The sequence below is a fragment of the Amblyraja radiata genome, chromosome 14, assembly GCF_010909765.2.
Source record: "Amblyraja radiata isolate CabotCenter1 chromosome 14, sAmbRad1.1.pri, whole genome shotgun sequence".
Classification (NCBI taxonomy): domain Eukaryota; kingdom Metazoa; phylum Chordata; class Chondrichthyes; order Rajiformes; family Rajidae; genus Amblyraja; species Amblyraja radiata.
This window is the reverse complement of record NC_045969.1, coordinates 6,045,835-6,068,644: the sequence shown is the minus strand read 5'-3', so window position 1 is coordinate 6,068,644 and position 22,810 is coordinate 6,045,835. Positions and strand designations below refer to the sequence as shown.

General features: G+C 45.8%; 1 long non-coding RNA gene across 1 annotated transcript; it reads left to right on the top strand.

Moving 5' to 3' along the window:
* Nucleotides 1-208: 208 nt before the first annotated feature.
* Nucleotides 209-13,620, top strand: LOC116980899. Its single transcript, XR_004414087.1, has 3 exons — nt 209-488; nt 8,557-8,559; nt 13,610-13,620. It is a non-coding gene; the product is annotated as an uncharacterized LOC116980899 (long non-coding RNA).
* The last annotated feature ends 9,190 nt before the right edge of the window (nt 13,621-22,810 follow it).

Genomic DNA, 22,810 nt, shown 5'->3' with positions numbered 1-22,810 from the left:
ATGTCCGACTCCGGGAAAAGCCGCTCCAATCCATGCTGTTGGGCCGCGAGGGAGACCACATGGAAAAAGTCGCCTCTCCGTCCAAAATCGGTTCCCCCCCTCCCCCCCCCCCCCCCCCCCCACACACACACACACCAAGAGACACCTAATCTAACATTTAGACACATCAAAACCCCCCCAATAAAAGTCAAAATAAGGAACACAGCCAACTCGTGGCGCCCCCACCAACAAATCTCTCCCCCCCACCGGGCAATGCGGTTAATGATATCAGTACTCTGCTAGTTTTCTCTCTGTATTACCTGTTTTACTTGTGCAGGGCCCGATAGTTTTCCCATCATGAGTTGATTAACTTGGATAGCTCGTGAACAAAAGCTTTTCACTGTATCTTGGTAAATGTCACATTAATGAACCAATAACAATGGGTGAGCAACCTACTACAAGGTCTTAAATATGAATGAACACCTAATTTCTGGTCAAATTTACAACCTGTTTGAAATGAGAAGGGACTGCATAATCTAAAGCAGAATTCATGCGAATGTAGATGGGTCAAATCAATTGGAACCTTTTTTCCCCCAAAATGAATTCGGAATAATAAGTTATATATAAACGCACGTCGCCATATATATGTGTGTGTGTATGTGTGTATGTGTGTGTGTATGTATATGTGTATATATGTATATATGTATATGTGTGTATGTGTATATATATATATATACACACACACACACACACTACATATATATATATATATATATATATATATATATATATATATATATAACCTTGTCAGTCATTCTCAGCATTTATACATTCCAGTCATAGTCAAAGAGTGATACAGTGTGGAAACAGGCCCTTCGGCCCTACTTGCCCACACCGACCAACATGTCCAAGCTACGCTTGTCGCACCTGCCTGCGTTTGGTCCATATCCCTCCAAACCTATCTATGTACCTGCTCAACTGCTTCTTAAATGCTGGGATAACTGTGGGCAAGAAATCTATTCGGATCTATTCCTCTCATGATTTTACACACCTCTATAAGATCACCACCTCCCCCCCCCCCCCCCCCCCCATCCTCCTGCACTCCAAGGAATAGAGTCCCAGCCTACTCAACCTCTCACTGTAGCTCTACCCAACCTCTCCCTCTAGTCCTGGCAACATCGTTGTAAATCTTCTCTCTACCCTTTCCAACTGGCCAACATCTTTCCTATAACACGGTGCCCAGAACTGAAGACAATACTCTAAATGCGGCCTCACCAACGTCGTGTCCAACTGCGACGTGACCTCCCAGCATTGTACAATAGACGATAGACAATAGGTGCAGGAGTAGGCCATTCGGCCCTTCGAGCCAGCACCGCCATTCAATGTGATCATGGTTGATCAACCCCAATTAGTACCCCGTTCCTGCCTTCTCCTCATGTCCCCTGACTCCACCGCCCTCTTGAGGCAGAGAATTCCACAGACTCACCACTCTCTGTGAGAAAAAGTGTTTCCTTGTCTCCGTTCTAAATGGCTTACCCCTTCTTCTTAAACTGTGGCCCCCTGGTTCTGGTCTCCCCCAACATCAGGAACATGTTTCCTGCCTCTAGCGTGTGTCCAAGTTCTTAACAATCTTATATGTTTCAATGAGATGCCTTCTCATCCTTCTAAACTCCAGAGTGTACAAGCCCAGCCGCTCCACTCTCTCAGCATATGACAGTCCCACCATCCCGCCATTACAGTTGCGGACTTTGCAGTACTTGGGTTGTATTACATATTTTGGCTTCCGCCACTTATGGTCCGGTTTGCCTAGTGTAACTGATAGTTTATTGTATTAATGTTTAATGTATCTTTATCTGTTGTGGCGTTGCTTTTCATGTGAAGCGAGTAAGAATTTCATTGTTTCTTATCCCAGTGCATATACCAAATAAACATTGAATCTTCTATAATCTTTCATTTTAGATCCTACCAATGGTGCTTGATTGAGAATTCATATTTAGACCAGTGGTTGCCAACATAGAAACATAGAAAATAGGTGCAGGAGTAGGCCATTCGGCCCTTCGAGCCTGCACCGCCATTCAATATGATCATGGCTGATCATCCTTTTTTAGCTCATGGACCCCTTGCGATCTTTTAATTTTTCTGTGCCCCCCCCCCCCCCCCCCCCCCCTGACATTATTAGTGGAAAAAAAGTACTTCAATATTATAATACCTTCCATTAAAAATATCAGTGTCTATTAATTGCACATATATTCTCTTATATTCTATTCCACAAACATCAAAAATATTTCAACTACAAAGATTTAAATTTATTAGAACTGAAATTTAGGATGCAACAGGATGGTAGCTCTGTGGCCCCTTCATTGAACCTGTGGCCCCCTAAATTTCAAAATCTTTCTGTGCCCCACCACTGAAATTTGCCATGGCCCCAGGTTGGGAATCACTGCTTTAGACCATCAGTTCTTCCATCTGCAAAAACCCTCTAGAACATTGGCTCCATTTAAAACCTAGTGCTTTGAACACCACCCTATTAAATGGCTCGCTAAGCTGAAGAGCTCTAAGTAGACAACTGGAGATTATCTTTATTATTCCATTTTGGTTCCGTTTATTAGCTGATGGTAATGATCTGGCCTGGCCTACCTCTGGGGAAGATGGGTTGAAATTATTTGCCTTCCCTTCCCTTCTACTGGGATAGCGATGAGTACATATCAAGTTGCAAATGCACTTATTTAAATTGCATTAATTTGAATTAAAGCAATTGTTTTTCTTTGAAAAATGAGAGAATGGAGCCTATTCAGTTTAAGATTTTGAAGATTTTGTGAGGAGTTTATAATGAATTTTGGCAAGATGTTTCTTTTGATAATGAAATCCCTGGAGAGCAGACTAAATATGAGGAACCTCTGATTCAATTTGAGATGTATTTTAAACATTTTATCTGACTTTTTGTTGAACCATCCTGTCGCCAACTAGAGAGCGGTCCTGAGCTGCCTTCTACTTCATTTGAGACCCTCAGATCATCTTTAGTTGGACTTGATCTTGAACTGAACTCAACCTCACTTCCATTGATTCCATTTATACCTTGTGCTCTCTCCGCAAGGCCAGCAGCATAATCAAGGATGAGTCGCACCCCAGCCACCCTATAACCATATAACCATATAACAATTACAGCACGGAAACAGGCCATCTCGACCCTTTTCTCCCCTCTCCCATCGGGCAAAAGGTATAGAAGTGTTAAAATGCACACCTCCAGATTCGGGGACAGTTTCTTCTCAACTGTTATCGGGCAATTGAATCATCCTACCACAACCAGAGTGCAGTCCTGAACTACTATCTTCGACCTCATTGGTGACCCTCAGACGATCCTTGATTGAACTTTACTGGCTTTATTATCAAGATTGAGGGGGGGATCTTATAGAAACTTACAAAATTCTTAAGGGTTCAAAAGGGAACTGCAGATGCTGGAATATCGAAGGTACACAAAATTGCTGGGGAAACTCAGCGGGTGCAGCAGCATCTATGGAGCGAAGGAAATAGGCGACGTTTCGGGCCGAAACCCTTCTTCAGACTTCTTTGGTTGGACAGGCTAGATGCAGGAAGATTGTTCCCGATGTTGGGGAAGTCCAGAACAAGGGGTCACAGTTTAAGGATAAGGGGGAGATCTTTTAGGACCGAGATGAGAAAAACATTTGGTGAATGGTGAATCTGTGGAATTCTCTGCCACAGAAGGTAGTTGAGGCCAGTTCATTGGCTATATTTAAGAGGGAGTTAGATGTGGCCCTTGTGGCTAAAGGGATCAGGGGGTATGGAGAGAAGGCAGGTACAGGATACTGAGTTGGATGATCAGCCATGATCATATTGAATGGCGGTGCAGGCTCGAAGGGCCGAATGGCCTACTCCTGCACCTATTTTCTACATTTCTATGTTTCTATCATCGTTCAAAACATCAACAAATCTGTCTCTCTCCCTGGACTAACACATGAGCAGCCTATTCAATCACTGATTAATGGGTCCACATATAGTTGGTCTGGCAGCATCTCTGGAGGGAAGGAATGGGTGAAGTTTCGGGTCAAGACGGAGTCTGAGGAAGGGTCTCGACCCGAAACGTCACCCATTCCTTCTCTCCAGAGATGCTGCCTGTCCCCATGAGTCACTCCAGCTTTTTGTACTCGGCTTGTACTCGCTAGAATTTAGAAGATTGAGGGGGGATCTTATAGAAACGTACAAAATTCTTAAGGGGTTGGACAGGCTAGATGCAGGAAGATTATTCCCGATGTTGGGGAAGTTCAGAACAAGGGGTCACAGTTTAAGGATAAGGGGGAAGTCGTTTAGGACCGAGATGAGAAACACATTTTTTACACAGAGAGTGGTGAATCTGTGGAATTCTCTGCCACAGAAGGTAGTTGAGGCCAGTTCATTGGATATATTTAAGAGGGAGTTAGATGTGGCCATTGTGGCTAAAGGGAATCAGGGGGTATGGAGAGAAGGCAGGTACAGGATGATCATCCATGATCATATTGAATGGCGGTGCAGGCTCGAAGGGCCGAATGGCGTACTCCTGCACCTATTGTCTATGTTTCTATGATTCTATTTGAATCTATCTATAGTTTCCATGTGCATTCACATTTTTTCGCTTATCTAAGATGACCTTTAGCTAACCTTTCCCACGGGTCCAATCACTCCTGTTTGGCCTTCACCTCAATGGCAACAAATTGGGGCGGCACAGTGGTGCAGCGGTAGTTGCTGCCTTTCAGCGCTTGCAGCACCAGAGACCCGGGTTCGATCCCGACTATGGGAGCTTGTCTGTACGGACTTTGTACATTCTCCCCGTGACCTGCATGTGTTTTCTCCGAGATCTTCGGATTCCCCCCATACTCCAAAGACGTGCAGGTTTGTAAGTTAATTGGCTTGGTATAAGTGTAAATCGTCCCGTGTGTGTGTGTGTGTGTGTGTAGGATAGTGTTAAAATGCGGTGCAGACCCGGTGGGCCAAAGGGCCTGTTTCCGCTCTGCATCTAAAACTAAATTGTATTTCATTTCCAACTATGACTGGTAACAATATTGTGCAGCCCAATAAAATAGTTTGCTTTAGCTGCCAGCATCTGACAGATAAAATTAGGACATTGTCGGCTGATTGGGACGACAGATGGCACAATGGGCTAAGTGTTCGGCTGGCAACCGGAAGGTAGCCGGTTCGAATCCCGCTTGGAGTGCATACTGTCGTTGTGTCCTTGGGCAAGACACTTCACCCACCTTTGCCTGTGTGTGAATGTGTGTGAATGTGTGTGAGTGATTGGTGGTGGTCGGAGGGGCCGTAGGCGCAGATTGGCAGCCACGCTTCCATCAGTCTGCCCCAGGGCAGCTGTGGCTACAGAAGTAGCTTACCACCACCGAGTGTGACTGAGGAGTGAATGAATAATGCGATGTAAAGCGCCTTGAGCATTAGAAAGGCGCTATATAAATCCCATCCATTATTATTATTATTATTGCAGGGGTAATATTTTAGTAATTTAGTATAATTGCTGATTTGCTCATATCAATATTTTTCTGTGTTTTTTTAAATTGCGCCTGTTCTCGCATGAACTATTTAAAGAAGAACGCCAATGTAAAGCAAGACGGCAGAAGAAGAAAGAGGAAGTTATTTCAATGCTGGAAATGATTGCTGGTGTAACACTTAAGGGGCTGTAGCTGCAAGGATAGGATGGGTTTAGAGGGATATAAGCCAAACTCGAGCAGGTGGGACTAGTGCAGACGGGACATGTTGGTCGGTGTGGGCAAGTTGGGCTGAAGGGCCTGTTTCCACGCTGTACCACTCCATGGAAGACTAAAGTCTAAACTAACTCAGCGGGTCAGGCAACATCCATGGAGGATATGAACAGGTGACATTTCTGGTTGGGACCCTTCTTCAGAAATCTGACATTGCCTTGGTAACTGAAAAGCTGCAAATGCTCCAAATGCTCCAAACAAATAGACCGACATAGTTTAGTTTGCAGATACAGCGTGGAAACAGGCCCTTCGGCCCACCGAGCCCGTGCCGGCCAGCAATCCCCGCACACTTACACTATCTTACACACTCGGGCCTACACACTCGGCAGGACAGTGCAGCACAGAAACAGGTCCTTCAGCCCACCAAACCCATGCCCGAATATGATGCCAAGTTATGGGCCTGTCCCACTTGGCGACAATGTTTTTCGACTACAACTGCCGGCGGCTGTGGTAGTCGTAGCAGGTCGCCGAGAATCATCCTGGTGACAGCTGACGTCATCCTGGCGACAACCGACGTCAGGAGAAGTCAAGCTACGCTCATTGGCGTCAAACCTACTGTCGCCGAAAATGTTTTCAACACGTTGAAAATTTAGCGGCGACCAGAAAGACGCTACGACTTTTTGCGCGACTGAGGAGACGACTCCCGGCGAACATGTGGCGACAAACTAGTCGCCTGTAGTTGCCTAAAAAAATCACCTAAGTGGGACAGGCCCATTAAACCAATCTCCTCTGCCCGTGTGTAATTCGGATATAATTCATGATTGCGGTCAGATTTTAAAATGACTTCATGTTAACAGCTGACTAACAGGCTTCAATTTTGCCAAACGACTTTATTTAGAACACGCATTTAGAACTTGGCCAATTCAACAGCACAATGTGAAAAGTCTATTATGTTATATGGTAATTATGACAAGACAGTTACATCGGAATTACTTTTTAATGACATTTGGACAGATATATGGGTAGGAAGGATTTAGGGAGCTATGGACCAAATGCTGGCAATTAGGACGAGCCCAGAATGCCAACTTGCTTAGCATGGACGATATGACCAAATGGCCTGTTTTTGTGCTGTAAGTTCTGTGTCTCTTTAACTCCGGCACACTTTTTAAAAAAAAATGGTTCCCCAATCTCCTTGACTGAATCATTGCCGTGTCAGAGCTTCACTTAATCTTGTTCCTGATCCGATCAGAAGAAAATCTGCAGCATTATGTTGTAATTGTATTTTTTAATTGTAATTCTTTAAAGAGGGTGGCACAGTGTCGCAGCGGTAGAGTTGCTGCCTCACAGCGCTAGAGACCCGGGTTCCATTCTGACTACGGGTGCTGTCTGTAGTTTGTACATTCACCGCGTGACCAGCGTGGGTTTTCTCCAGGATCTCCGCTTTCCTCCCACACTCCAAAGACATACTGGTTTGTAGATTAATTGGCTTGGTACAAATGTAAATTGGCCCTAGTGCGTGTCGGATAGTGTTAGTGTGCGGGGATTGCTGGTCGGCGCAGACTCGGTGGAAGGCCCGGTTTCCGTTGCGTATCTCTAAACTAAACTAAAGAATCGACGGACACTAAAGAACCTGGAATGAAGGATGGGATTTATGGTACAGCTCTCCTTGGAGCCAGCATGTCTGTGTTGTAAGCAAAAGATTTTGCAGATATTGCCGTTCACCTCACTAATGTCTTGTACAATGTCTTATCTCTTGTCATTGTTACCCTAACCCTTCCCCTCTCTTTTTTTAAATCAAAATCTTTTTTATTTCGTTTTCAGGACATAACAAAGTGCAAAGTTGTCTATTTGTTACAGACAGAGTGTACGAAAAGAATAAATGAAACACAACTTATGCTAACATATAACAAGACAACAAAAAGAAAAGAAAAATGAGATACCAAAAATAATCCCTCCCCAGTCACTGCCAGTTAACATATGTAAATATCAGCCTGTCACAACAATAATCCACGATAAATGAATGGGTAGACTGTTAAGGTGTTAAACTGTGCTTGATGATCAGGCATTTATAAAGTCTGGAATGCATTTAAAAAAAGGTTCCTACGCTTTCTGAAACCTTCCATTTGAATGTTGAAGTGAGTACCTGATTTTCTCGAGCTTTAGGCAGGACATAATATCTGTCAGCCATTGAGTATGAGTGGGCGGGGTAGGTTCTGTCCACCTGAGCAGGATTGTTAGCCGAGCCAGAAGAGAAGCAAAAGACATAGTGTGGCGTTTATCTTCCCCTCCCTTTACCTGCATTTTTCCCCTTTGACCAGAGGAATCCTAATCCAAATTGTAGGCTTGGTGTAAATGTAAATTGTCCCTGGTGTGTATAGGATAGTGTAAGCGTACGGGGATCGCTGGTCGGTGCGGACACGGTGGGCCGAAGGGCCTGTTTCCCCGCTGATTAGTTGAGTTTAATTTTCGGGAAGTCTTCTTCCCCTGTACAACTGCCAAGCTTAGTTTAGTTTAGAGAACCAGCACAGAAAGAGGCCCTTCGGCCCACAGAATCCGCACCGACCAGCAAAAAAGAGAGTGCTGGAGTGCCAGACACCACCTGTGGAGGGAAATGGATTAATCTAAACTAAACCTAAATGTTAAACTAAATGACACCAAAATGTTATTAATCCATTTCCCTCCACAGATGCTGTCTGGCACTCCAGTACTTTGTTTTCCGCTGTTAATCTGTCTCGCCCGATTGTGTGTAAGTTAGAATCTCTGTAGGAGTTCCTTGTGGAGCATTTGTTTTTCATTATGTTAAAGGTGTTATATAAATTCAAGCTGCTGTTATATTCTATTGTCTATTCTATTGTCTATTGGCTTACAGGTACAGCAGGCAGTGAAGAAAGCTAATAGAATGTTGGCCTTCATAACAAGAGGATTTCAGTATAGGAGTAGAGAGGTTCTTCAGCAGTTGTATAGGGCTCTGGTGAGACCACATCTGGAGTATTGTGTACAGTTTTGGTCTCCTAATTTGAGGAAGGACATCCTTGTGATTGAGGCAGTGCAGCGTAGGTTTAAGAGATTGATCCCTGGGATGGCGGGACTGTCATATGAGGAAAGATTGAAACGACTAGGCTTCATATAAAATTATAAAAGGACTGTACAAGCTAGATGCAGGAAAAATGTTCCCAATGTTGGGCGATTCCAGAACCAGGGGCCACAGTCTTAGAATAAAGGGGAGGCCATTTAAGACTGAGGTGATAAAAAACTTTTTCACCCAGAGAGTTGTGAATTTGTGGAAATCCCTGCCACAGAGGGCAGTGGAGGCCAAATCACTGGATGGATTTAAGAGAGAGTTAGATATAGCTCTAGGGGCTAGTGGAATCAAGGGATATGGGGAGAAGGCAGGCACGGGTTATTGATAGGGGGCGATCAGCCATGATCACAATGAATGGTGGTGCTGGCTTGAAGGGCCGAAAGGCCTCCTCCTGCACCTATTTTCTATGTTTCTATTGTTTATTCTCATCCTTGTTGGGCGGTCTTGCGGTTATCGACTGTCGATTGCGATCCCAAGCTTGCGTTAGTGCTGAACGCAATCTGCATTCTCGATTTAAGTAAATTGGGTGTCCTGACTCATAAGCTCATATAGGGGGATGGGAGATTGCGACCTTCACGTGGTCCGCCCTGTTTCAACGAATGCAATCAACCTGGCGTGCGCAATCAAATAAGATCAAATAGAACAAGTTGTCCTACAACTTTAGGCTGTGCACGCCATACGCAAGAAGAAAAAGAAGAAGTTCATGTAAGTGATAGGAACAGAATTAGGCCATTCGGCCCATCAGGTCTACATCAAGTCAATCATGGCTGATCTATCTCTCCCGCCTTCTCCCCATAACTTCTGACACCCATATCAATCAAGAGTCTATCTCTTTTTGCCTTAAATATATCCACTGACTTGGCCTCCACCACCTTCTGTTGCAAAGAGTTCCACAGATTCACCACCCTCTGCTGAAGAAATTCCTCCTCATCTCCTTCCTAAAAGAACGTCCTTTAATTCTGAGGCTGTGACCTCTAGTCCTAGACTCTCCCACTAGTGGAAACATCCTCTCCACATCAGTCTGAAGAAGGGTCTCAACCCGAAACGTCACCCATCGATCGGTCTGAAGAAGGGTCTCGACCCCAAACGTCACCCATTCCTTCTCTCCAGAGGTGCTGCCTGTCCCGCTGAGTTACTCCAGCATTTTGTGTCTACCTTTGATTTAAACCAGCATCTGCAGTTCTTTCTTGCACACTCTATCCAAGCCTGATTGCTGGAGGCAAGCTGAAAAGTAATGAATTGAGTTATTTTATGAAGGGCCTGGACAGAATATATCAGCCAGGCAGAGGTGGCAATTTTGCAATAAGCAGAGGTTAAATAAAGCCTTTTAAGTGTGCTCCAGAACCATCCCAAAAGAGTCTAAATCATGACAATAATCTGGGCATTTGAGATAAAATCATTACTCTGTACTCATCTAGTGTAATTTTGACTCTGCCCATTTTTCAGAGGTTAAAAGGATTAAATAACTTAACAGTCCATTTTAACAGCCATCTATTCCCCCGAGAGACAGTTCAATAGACAGGTTAGCTTAATGTTCCAGCCTGCAACCATTAGCTTGGGAAGAATTTCTACTTTATCTCGATTTGGCTTCCTGGCAAACACATGGTTGCAACAGCTGAGAAGGAACGAGGTTGTTGACCAATTCTAACAATCGATTTCATTTCAATCCGTTCCCTGTCAGTGCAAGGTCTTCCGAGTGGTAGAAACAAGGAGCTGCAGATGCTGAGTTTAGATGTAAGGTGGATACAGGGTGCTGGAGTAACTCGGCGGGATAGGCAGCATCTCTGGAGGAGAGAGGATAGGCGACGTTTCTGGTCGGGAGCCTTCAGATTGAAAGGCAGGAAACCGGAGCACCCAAAAAAAATGGTCAATAGACAATAGGTGCAGCAGTAGGCCATTCGGCCCTTCGAGCCAGTACCGCCATTCAATGTGATCTTGGCTGATCATCCCATGGCTGGTCACAGGGAGAAGGTACAAACTCCATAAAGACAGCACCCATATAACCATATAACCATATAACAATTACAGCACGGAAACAGGCCATCTCGGCCCTACAAGTCCATGCCGAACAATTATTTTCCCTTAGTCCCACCTGCCTGCACTCATACCATAACCCTCCATTCCCTTCTCATCCATATGCCTATCCAATTTATTTTTAAATGATACCATGGAACCTGCCTCCACCACTTCCACTGGAAGCTCATTCCACACAGCTACCACTCTCTGAGTAAAGAAGTTCCCCCTCATGTTACCCCTAAACTTCTGTCCCTTAATTCTGAAGTAATGTCCTCTTGTTTGAATCTTCCCTACTCTCAAAGGGAAAAGCTTGTCCACATCAACTCTGTCTGTCCCTCTCATCATTTTAAAGACCTCCATCAAGTCCCCCCTTAACCTTCTGCGCTCCAGAGAATAAAGACCTAACTTATTCAACCTTTCTCTGTAACTTAGTTGTTGAAACCCAGGCAACATTCTAGTAAATCTCCTCTGTACTCTCTCTATTTTGTTGACATCCTTCCTATAATTGGGCGACCAAAATTGTACACCATACTCCAGAATTGGTCTCACCAATGCCTTGTACAATTTTAACATTATTTAACATTATTTAACATTATTTAACACCCGTAGTCAGGATCGAACCTGTCGCTGTAAAGCGGCAATTCTACTACTGTGCCACAGTGCTGTCCCAAGTGTACTGCCTCTAATTTTACATCTGCGAAGGGGAAGAAGGTACAGGAGTCTGAAAACTAACATCCAGGTACTGCATTGGTGCCTCCTCCTGCACCCACACACAACTGACTGACTTCATCCATTTCACCACTAACTTCCATTCCCTACTCAAATGCACCTGGACCATTTCCGACATTTTCCTACCATTTCGTGACCTCACTACCTCCATCGCAGGTGATAGACTTCTGACCGTCATCCACTATAAACCTACTGATTCCCATGGCTATCTGGACTACACTTCTTCCCACCCTGCTTCCTGTAAGGACTCCATCCCCTACTGCCAATTCCTCCGTCTACACCGCATCAAGGGATATGGGGAGAAGGCAGGCACGGGTTATTGATAGGGGACGATCAGCCATGATCACAATGAATGGCGGTGCTGGCTCGAAGGGCCGAATGGCCTCCTCCTGCACCTATTTTCTATGTTTCTATGTTTCTATCTGCTCCCAGGATGAGGTGTTCCACACCAGGGCATCGGAGATGTCCTAATTCTTCAGAGAACGGGGGTTCCCCTCTCCTACCATAGATGAGGCTCTCACCAGGGTCCCTTCCAAACCCCGCAACACTGCCCTCTCTCCCCATCCTTCCCACTCGTAACAAGGGCAGAGTCCCCCTGGCCCTCACCTTCCACCCTACCAGCCGACACGTACAACAAGTAATCCTCCGTCATTTACGCCACTTCCAATGTGACCCCACCACTTGCCACATCTTCCCATCTCCTCCCCTGTCTGCTTTCCGCAGAGACCGCTTCCTCCGTAACTCCCTTGTCAATTCATCCCTTCCCACCTTTCCCTCCCGTACCACCCCCTCTCCGGGCATTTTCCCTTGCTTGCTACACTTGTTGCTTTACCTCCCACCCAGAGGTTGGACCCGACAGAGGTTCACCTGTATCTCCTCCAACCTCATCTATTGCATCCGCTGCTCTATATATCAGCTGATCTACATCGGTGAGACCAAGCGTAGGCTTGGCGATCGTTTCGCCAAACACCTGCGCTCACCCTAGTCAAGACAGAGTCTCCCTAGTCCTTACCTTCCACCCCATCAATCATCGCATAATTAAAAAGGAAGAAAGGTCTCGACCTGAAACGTCACCCATTCCTTCTCTTCAGAGATGCAGCCTGACCCGCTGAGTTACTCCAGCTTTTTGTGTCCATCTTCAGCCATATTTAACTCTCTCTTGAAAACATCCAGTGAATTGGCCTCCACTGCCTTCTGTGGTGGAGAATTCCACAGATTCCCAACTCTCTGGGTAAAAAAGTTTTTCCCCCATCTCAGTCCTAATGAAAATGTTTTTCCTCAACTCTGTCCTAACTAGTTGCTGTTTTGTGCCGCTACCCGATCCATACATGCTGCCTGACTGCCAGAGGATTTGCAATGTGTTGTGGAGGAGCTTTACGTTAGATTTTACTATAGAGAAACAGTGCGGAAATGGGCCCTTTGGCCCACTGGGCCTGCCCTGACCAGCAATCACCCCGCACACTAACTCTATCCTACACACAGACACACACACACACGCAGACACAGATACACGCACAGTCACACGCACACACAGACACAGACACACACACACAGACACACACACACACGCAGACACAGACACACGCACAGTCACACGCACACACAGACACAGACACACACACACAGACACACACCGACACACACACACAGACACACACACACACAGACACACACACACACACACACACACACACACAGACACACACACACAGACACACACACACACACACACAGACACACACACACACACACACACACACACACACAGACACACACACACACACACACACACACACAGACACACACACACAGACACACACACACACACACAGACACACGCACACACACACACACACAGGCACACACACACACACAGACACAGACACACGCACAGTCACACGCACACACAGACACAGACACACGCACAGTCACACGCGCACACACACACACACAGGCACACACACACACACACAGACACACACACACAGACACACACACACAGACACACACACACACACACAGACACACGCACAGTCACACGCGCACACACACACACACAGGCACACACACACACACAGACACACACACACACAGACACACACAGTCACACACAAACACAGACACACACACAGACACACAGACACACACACAGTGACACACAGACACACGCACAGACACACGCACACACACACACACACGCACACACACAGGACAATTTACATTTTACCAAAGCTAATTAGCCTACAAACCTGTACGTCTTTGGAGTGTGGGAGGAAAGCGGAGCCCCCGGAGAAAACGGTGTGAACGTACAAACTCCGTAGAGGCAGCAACTCGTAGTCAGGTTTGATCCCGGGTCTTTGGCGCTGAGAGGCAGCAACTCTACCGCTGCGCCACCGTGCCGCTAGCTCTGTACAAATTGAGAACGGTTTCCTTGGTCATTGCAATTTTGTCTGTCAGTGCCCTTCATGTGGCGACTCTTTGCATACCGTGGTCGTGCAAAACAAAGAATGTCACCGTGACTTGTGACAATAAAGTATCGTTCATTCATTGTGATAGGAGCAGATTTAGGCCATTCGGCCCATCAAGCATTCCAAGCCCTTCAATCTATTTCTCCCCTCTCAACCCCGTTCTCCTGCCTTCTCCCCGTAGCTCCTGACGGATGTCAGTGTGGTGATGCTTGGCAAGTCAACCTTCTGATCATGAACTTTCCTCTCCAGCGGCTGTTGAAAATACATTTAGAATGACTTGCTGCCAAGAAGGGCAATGATGTATCTTCTTGTCCCTTTTGCAAAATTTCTATCCAAGGTTCTATCTACTGATTTGCCAGAACAAATTTATCTTTCTCTTGCCCTTTAGCCGGCTGTGCTCTTAGAGGGGAGTGGGAAGGAGGATACTGAAAGGTTGGAGACACTTCGGAAATCTGGTGACATTTACAAATCACTTGAGCTCTGCCCTTACAGTTCAGCATGTCATCTAAAATCTATCAATGTCTCTTTTTTATCCTATCGAGAAATCTACCTCTGAATACGATATTCATTGCCCAGGAACTCTGGTGGACTTGTGTGTTATGTCAAACATAGCATACGGCATAGCACCATGGCACATCATCACCGTACCAGTTAACATGTGTAGGAGGTAAACAAACGACTCACTGGAGGAACTGCAGATGCTGGTTTAAACCGAAAATAGACACAAAGTTCTGGAGTAACTCAGCGGGACAGGCAGCATCTCTGGAGAGAAGGAATGGGTGACAGTTCGGGTTGAGACCCTTCTTCAGACTAGAGTCGGGGGGAATATCAGCTCTTAAAGATAGCGGAGTCAGGGGATATGGGGAGAAGGCGGTACTGATTGTGGATTTCGGCACGGACTTGAAGGGCCGAGATGGCCTGTTTCCGTGCTGTAATTGTTATATGGTTATATGGATGATCAGCCATGATCACATTGAATGGCGGTGCTGGCTCGAAGGGCCGAATGGCCTACTCCTGCGCCTATTGTCTATTGAAAGGGAAATGAGATCTAAACAGCGATAAAGGAAATGGACCATTGCAAGGTGAGAACAGTCCCTGCTCAATTAGGGGCAATTTACAATTTTTACCAAAGCCAATTAACCTACAAACCTGTACGTCTTTGGAGCGTGGGAAGAAACTGGAGCACCAGGAGAAAACCCACGAGGTCACGGGGAGACTGTACAAGCTCCGTACAGACAGCATCCGTAGTCAGGATCATGGCTGATCTATCTCTCCCACTCAACCTCATTCTCCCACCTTCTCCCCATAACCTCTGACACAGCATCTGACTGATGCTGATTTGAGAGATGCTGACTGACCTGCTGTGTTACTCCAGCACTTTGTGTCCATCTTCAGTATAACCCAGCGTCGGTAGTTCTTTGTTTCCGTACTCATGGTGTCGAGTTGATCTTGTTTGTTTGCATGTGATCCATATTCCTCCATCCCCCAGCATATTTGTATGGCTATCTAGAAGCTGCGTGTTAATATATGCCAGCCAAATCAAACAAAATAAAATTACTAATCTATTCATGAGGTTCATTTAATTATAATTTGTAGCCAACAGTAAATGTTTGCAAACTTGGTATCATGCTTGGCATGGATAATATTGGCTGACGGGCCTGTTCCGTTTTGCTGTACTGTTCTATGTTTTACGATCTATCTGTACAGTTGAATGGAATTAAACATAGTAATAGCATTCATAAATATAGTGAAACTTTATGGGCCTGTCCCGAGGACGTACACTCCATTGAGGATAAATGGGGATCCTGTGGATAGGGTGAACTGTTTTAAATATCTGGGAGTCCACATCTCCGAGGATATGACATGGGCATCACACGCCTCAGCACTCGTGAGTAAGGCAAGGCAGCGGCAATTGAGGAAATTCAGGCAATTGAGGAAATTCAGAGTGTCTCCGAGGATCCTCCAGTGCTTCTACGCAGCGGCGGTGGAACGCATCTTGTCCGGGAACATTACCACCTGGTTTGGGAATTGCTCTGCCAAGGACAAGAAGGCTCTGCAGAGAGTAGTGCGTTCGGCCGAACGCACTATGGGAACTTCACTTGCCCCCCTGCAGGAACTATACATCAGGAGGTGCAACTCCAGAGCCAACAATATCATGAGAGACCCCTTCCACCCCTGCAATGGACTGTTCCAGCTGCTACGGTCAGGCAAACGCCTCCGTTGCCATGCGGTGAGAACGGAGAGGTTGAGAAGGAGTTTCTTCCCAGAGGCCATTCGGACTGTAAACGCCTATCTCACCAGGGACTAACTCTACTGAACGTTTTTCCTTCCATTACTTATTATGTAAAAGAATATGTGTGTTATGATTGTGTTTATAGTTTGTTTGGTTGTTCGGTTGTTTGTCTTTTGCACAAAAGTCCGCGAGCATTGCCACTTTCATTTCACTGCACATCTCGTATGTGTATGTGACAAATAAACTTGACTTGACTTGACACTTAGGTGATTTTTCAGGCGACTCTCAAGTTGCAGGCAGTCGCGTGAAAAACCGGCAACTGGAATGGTGACTGTCAGAGTGGAACACACACACACACACACACACACACACACACACACACACACACACACACACACACACACACACACACACACACACACACACACACAGACACACACACACGCACACACACACACACACATCCCACTTCCTCCACCAGCCAGTTACGCAGGCGGGGGACAGGGCAAGCGCGGGGGAGCGCTGTCTGAGTGAAATTCACACGGTGCAAAGACAATGTGATACAGACACACACCGCGATGAACAGGAAGGTTGGCGCTGTAATTAAGACGGCTAAAGCACAGTGTACGGTAAGTCCTTTAAAGGAGGTGGAGGGAGAGGGGGGAGAAGGAGTGGAGACAACTTTTAAGAAGCCAGAGATACACGGCTGTGAAGCTCGGCAGACATTTAACATTACCGGTCGGTTATAGAAACATAGAAACATAGAAAATAGGTGCAGGAGTAGGCCATAGGAAAGGGGGAGATGCAACGAGACCTGGGTGTCATGGTACACCAGTCATTGAAAGTAGGCATGCAGGTGCAGCAGGCAGTGAAGAAGGCGAATGGTATGTTAGCATTTATAGCAAAAGGATTTGAGTATAGGAGCAGGGAGGTTCTACTGCAGTTGTACAGGGTCTTGGTGAGACCACACCTGGAGTATTGCGTATAGTTTTGGTCTCCTAATCTGAGGAAAGACATTCTTGCCATAGAGGGAGTACAGAGAAGGTTCACCAGAATGATTCCTGGGATGTCAGGACTTTCTAATGAAGAAAGACTGGATAGACTCGGTTTGTACTCGCTAGAATTTAGAAGATTGAGGGGGGATCTTATAGAAACTTACAAAATTCTTAAGGGGTTGGACAGGCTAGATGCAGGAAGATTGTTCCCGATGTTGGGGAAGTCCAGAACAAGGGGTCACAGTTTAAGGATAAGGGGGAAATCTTTTAGGACCGAGATGAGGAAAACTTTTTTCACACAGAGAGTGGTGAATCTCTGGAATCTCTGCCGCAGAATGTAGTTGAGGCCAGTTAATTGGCTATATTTAAGAGGGAGTTAGATGTGGCCCTTGTGGTTAAAGGGATCAGGGGGTATGGAGAGAAGGCAGGTACAGGATACTGAGTTGGATGATCAGCCATGATCATATTGAATGGCGGTGCAGGCTCGAAGGGCCGAATGGCCTACTCCTGCACCTATTTTCTATGTTTCTATGTTTCTATTCGGTCCTTCGAGCCTGCACCGCATTCGATATGATCATGGCTGATCATCCAACTCCGTATCCTGTACCTGCCTTCTCTCCATACCCACTGATCCCTTTAGCCACAAGGGCCACATCTAACTCCCTCTTAAATGTAGCCAATGAACTGGCCTCAACTATCTTCTGCGGCAGAGAATTCCACAGATTCACCACTCTCTGTGTAAAAAATGATTTTCTCATCTCGGTCCTAAAAGACTTCCCTCTTATCCTTAAACTGTGACCCCTAGTTCTGGACTTCCCCAACATCGGGAATAATCTTCCTGCATCTAGCCTGTCCAACCCCTTAAGGTTATCTTTGGTTCTGAAAACTACTGCTTACCTTATTTTTCCCCAATGAGCCAATGAAATTCACCGGTCAGCACCGGCTACAACCTACGAGAACCTCCGAGAACCTTTGACCTCCTGGCGACCCACCTACGGCACGAGATTTCTCGCTACTCTCCATGGCGGATTCATTCTCGTCGCCGCTAATTTTTCAACATGGTGAAAAATTCACAGCGACCATAATGAGGCCGTGACTAGTTCCCAGAAAGCGGGAACTCCTCGCGACCATGAAGGCGACTCCCCGGCAACCACCAGCGAACCATGTGGCGACTGCATAGTCTCCCGCAGTCGCCTAAAAAGTCGCCTAAGTGGGACAAACCCATTAGGAAAATATAAGGAATATGAACTTCTCCATGAATTAAACACAATGTAGATGCAACCGTTTGTAATAATAATGAAATGACTGATCAGTGATTGCAATAATGCAGCGTTGTATGGTATTCCTGCAATGTAGTACAAAAATATCCATTGGAAGTTTAGATTTAGATTTTAGAGATACAGCGTGGAAACGGGCCCTTCAGCCCACAGAGTCCGTGCCGACCAGCGATCATCCTACACACACCAGGGACAATTTACAATTTTTTACCGTGGCCTATTGACCCACAACAAACCTGCTCGTCCTTGGAGTGTGGGAGGAAACCGGAGCACCCGGAGAAAACCCACACAGTCACGGGGTGAATGTACAAACTCCATACAGACAGCACCCGTAGTCAGGATCGATCCCGGGTCTCTGGCGCTGTAAGGCATCAACTCCACCGTGCCGACCTTTTTACTTTCAGTAAGATTTTACTTTTCATTTTGTCTTCACTTCCTGACAAAAAAAATCATCAGGATTAAAACTTTTGCTTAATTTCTAATTATTCAAGTGCATAGTAATATTCTTTGACCTCTCAAAAGTAAGTGGGCAAAAATGGCACATTTATTCGGTGTGGGCTGGGAGACAGGTGGGAGACACAGTGTCCTCTTGTTTCGATTGGGGCTCATCAATGATTAGTTCAGAGATACAGCGAGGAAACAGGCCCTTCGACCCACCGAGTCCGTGCTGACCAGCGATCACCCATACACTGTGTTCTATCCTACACACTGGGGACAATTTGCAGAGGTCAATTGGCCTACAAACCTGCACGTCTTTGGAGTGTGGGAGGAAACCTGAGGACCCAGAGAAAACCCACGCGGTCACTGAGAGAACGTCCAAACTCCGTACAGACAGCGCCCGTGGTCGGGATCGAACCCGGGTCTCTGTAAGGCAGCAACTCTACCACTGTGCCACCATGCTGCCCCTGATAAAACATGTTGTGCAGGAGACTGGCTGATGAGAGGTATTTACACCAGGGGCGGGGAACCTTTTCATGTCATCCAAAGCATGCTCACTTCATCAATTACAGTCTGGTTCAGCAGTTTAGACACTCACTCCCGTAATAAATTACAACGCATAGTTAACAAAGCATCCAAAATCATCAGCACTCCCCTTCCATCAATAGAATCACTCCATCACAAACGGTCTGTGTCAAGGGTGAAGAAAATCATCTCTGATCCCTCCCACCCAGCTCACCACATCTTCCACCTGCTGCCATCAGGAAGGCGCTACAGCTCACTGTCCGCCAAGACATCTCGATTTAAAAACAGTTTTTACCCACACGCAATCCGAATTCTGAACACACTATGATAACAGCACATATCCTCCCCATGCATGTACTGTATATTGTATGATGTTGTGTTTTATGTTATGTTTGACGGGAATCAGCCTACCTTGTAACATCCTGTACTGAACCTGAATTCCACCAGCTTGACTGTGTGGTCATTAAATAATCTAATCTAATCTAATCTGTAATCTAAGAAGGCCGCATCCAAGAAACTTCAATTAGATACACTTCACGACATTTATCTTGAAAGTTGTTGAAGAAATCTATTCCTCGTGTTCTACCCGTAAGAGTGCCCAAAGCGAGTAACACTTCGTGGCAATAAAATATCCCTCATGACTTACTAATGTTGTAATTGTGGCCGCCAGTCGGGGAGGATTATTTCGTCGAATCTTCTTTCACTCTTTGGTATTTGAAATACGTTCATTTTAAGATTAAAATAAAAATAATAAAAGACGAACAAAAACATATTAATAAAAATAACTGGATTTGTTCGACAAAATTTGGATTCATTCAAAAGGCCGCACATAAGGGCCTAGAAGGCCGCATGCAGCCTTAAGGCCGCAGGTTCCCCACCCCTGGTTTACACTGATCAACGTCCTGATTTGAAGGGCTGGTAGGGGTAAAAATAAGTCATAACATTGTCTGAATGTCTGGACAAATTTCTAACACGCACCAGAAATGTTGCTGATCATTTTTTTCTCTGGGAAGAATTTGATTTCAGATTCTTCCAGTTTTCACAAACATTGTCATTGAGCTTGCATTTTAAGCTCACACTTTAAGGCTCTGCTATTTGATGGGTCATTACTCCAAGCGGAAACAAATGCAGACTGCAGCGGTAGTGACAGGTCAAACTCAACAGGAAGCACCACTTAAAGTTTAATCTAAAAGAGCAAGATGAATTAAGGGCTGATAAATTGCAGCATTATTCACCTCCGCTCTCGCTCTCGCTCTCTCTCCTCTGCCTTGTACGTCGCAGCTGTGTTTAGTTCAGTTTCGAGACACGGCGCGGAAACAGGCCCTTCGGCCCTCCGAGCCTGCACCGACCAGCGATCCCCGCACACTAACACTACCCTACACACACTGGAGACAATTTACATTCATACCAAGCCGATTAACCTACACACCTGTGGGTCTTTGCAGTGTGGGAGGAAACCAAAGATTTCGGAGGAAACACACGCAGGTCACGGGGAGAACGCACGGACAAGCACCGGTAGTCGGGATCAAACCCGGGTCTCTGGCGCTGTCAGGCAGTGGCTCTACCCCTGTGCCAGCCTGCCATCCATGTTGTACTTGATACTGCCGTTGACCCGACCTGAGCCCAGTCACTCCAGCACGCTTCACTGGTTTTGATGCATAACCACGATGCCTGAAAAGAACGACTCTCATTCTTCAGCTGCTTGTCTCGTAGTAAATGTTGTTTAAATGAGACCCAGCATTGGAACGGGAGAGTGAACTTGCCCTGCAGTCTTGAAAGCCAATTCTTGGGGGTGGCGCCATGGTAGAATTGTTGCCTCACTACACCAGAGACCCAAGTTCGATCCTGACTTCAGGTGCTGTCTGTGTGGAGTTTTGTACTTTCTCCCCATGATCGAGTGGGATTTCTCCAGGTGCGCGGGTTTCCTCCCACACTCCAAAGGCATGCAGGTTTGTAGGTTAATTGCCTTCTGTACATTGTCCCCAGGGTGTAGAATCACATTCAAATAAGATCAAATAGAACAGGTTGCCCTAGTACAACTTTAGGCTGTGCACGCCATACGCAAGAAGAAAAAGTGTGTTGAAAGTGGAGCTGGTCTAACAGAACTAGTAGTTGGGTGATCGTTGGTCAGCATGGACTCGGTGGGCCGAAGGGCCTGTTTCCATGCTGTATCTCTGAACCTAATTAAAACATTGCTTCCTAACAAATTGAATAGCAGAGTGGATGATGGGCCGAATGGCCTAGTTCCGTTCCTGTCACATGAATCTATGGAAACGTACATGTTTAATCCACAAAAAGTGGTGATTATTCTCAGCAACTTCAATCAAACTTTTTTTTTTTAAACAGGAGAAAAATATATTTAATTTTGAAAGGAGATCAATGATTTATGGTTTTAAGAAGCAGAACTATTTGGGTCTAGTTTTTTGGCTCTTTGGGGACATGGGTTACATTTTTGGGTTGAAGTAGGCTTCTGTCAATTCAAAATCTTTCTCAAGTTGATGCCCATTATTCTTGAAGATAGACACAAACAGCTGGAGTATCTCTGGAGAAAATGAATAGGTGGCGGGTTGTGTCGAGGAGTCTGGAGTCTGAAGAAGGGTCTCAACCCAAAGAGCTAGATAAGTCTCTTAAAGATGGCGGAGTCAGGGGATATGGGGAGAAGGCAGGAACAGGATACTGATTAGGGTTGATCAGCCAAGATCACATTGAATGGCAGTGCTGGCTCGAAGGGCCAAATGGCCTACTCCTGCACCTATTGTCTATTATCTATTCCTTTCCTCCGGAGATGCCGTCTGACCCGCTGAGTTACTCCAGCTTTTTGTGTCTATCCTCGGTTTAAACCAGCATCTGATGTATTCAAGAGAGAGTTAGATATAGTTCTTGGGGCTAACAGAATCAAAAGGTATGGGGAGCAAGCAGGAACAGGGTTCTGATTCTGGATGATCAGTCAGTGCTGTCTCGAAGGGCCGAATGGCCTACTCCTGCACCTGTCTTCTATGTTTCTATCTGAAGTTCCTTCCTGCCCCATTCTTCTTAGTTGGATTTCGCTGGATGTTTTGTGTATTCACGACGTATGTTATTTATCAATGCGCAAGTCCCCAAGTTTAAGACATTAGCACGTACCACACGATATGGGTTTTCATCGCATGGCGGATCATTTTTCATCCTTCCTGTGGTTGTTTCACACCAAGAGCTTCTCATTGCTCTCGTCATTAACGTTTGCTGCATTTGCACATTAATTGGCCATTAAAGTCATGACAGAGTCTATTCCGATAATTAAGAATGCAAGAAACCTTTTTAACAAAATGAGAGCGATTTAACCTCTGCCCTTGAAAGGAACAATTACAAATGGTGACATCTCATTCCGTA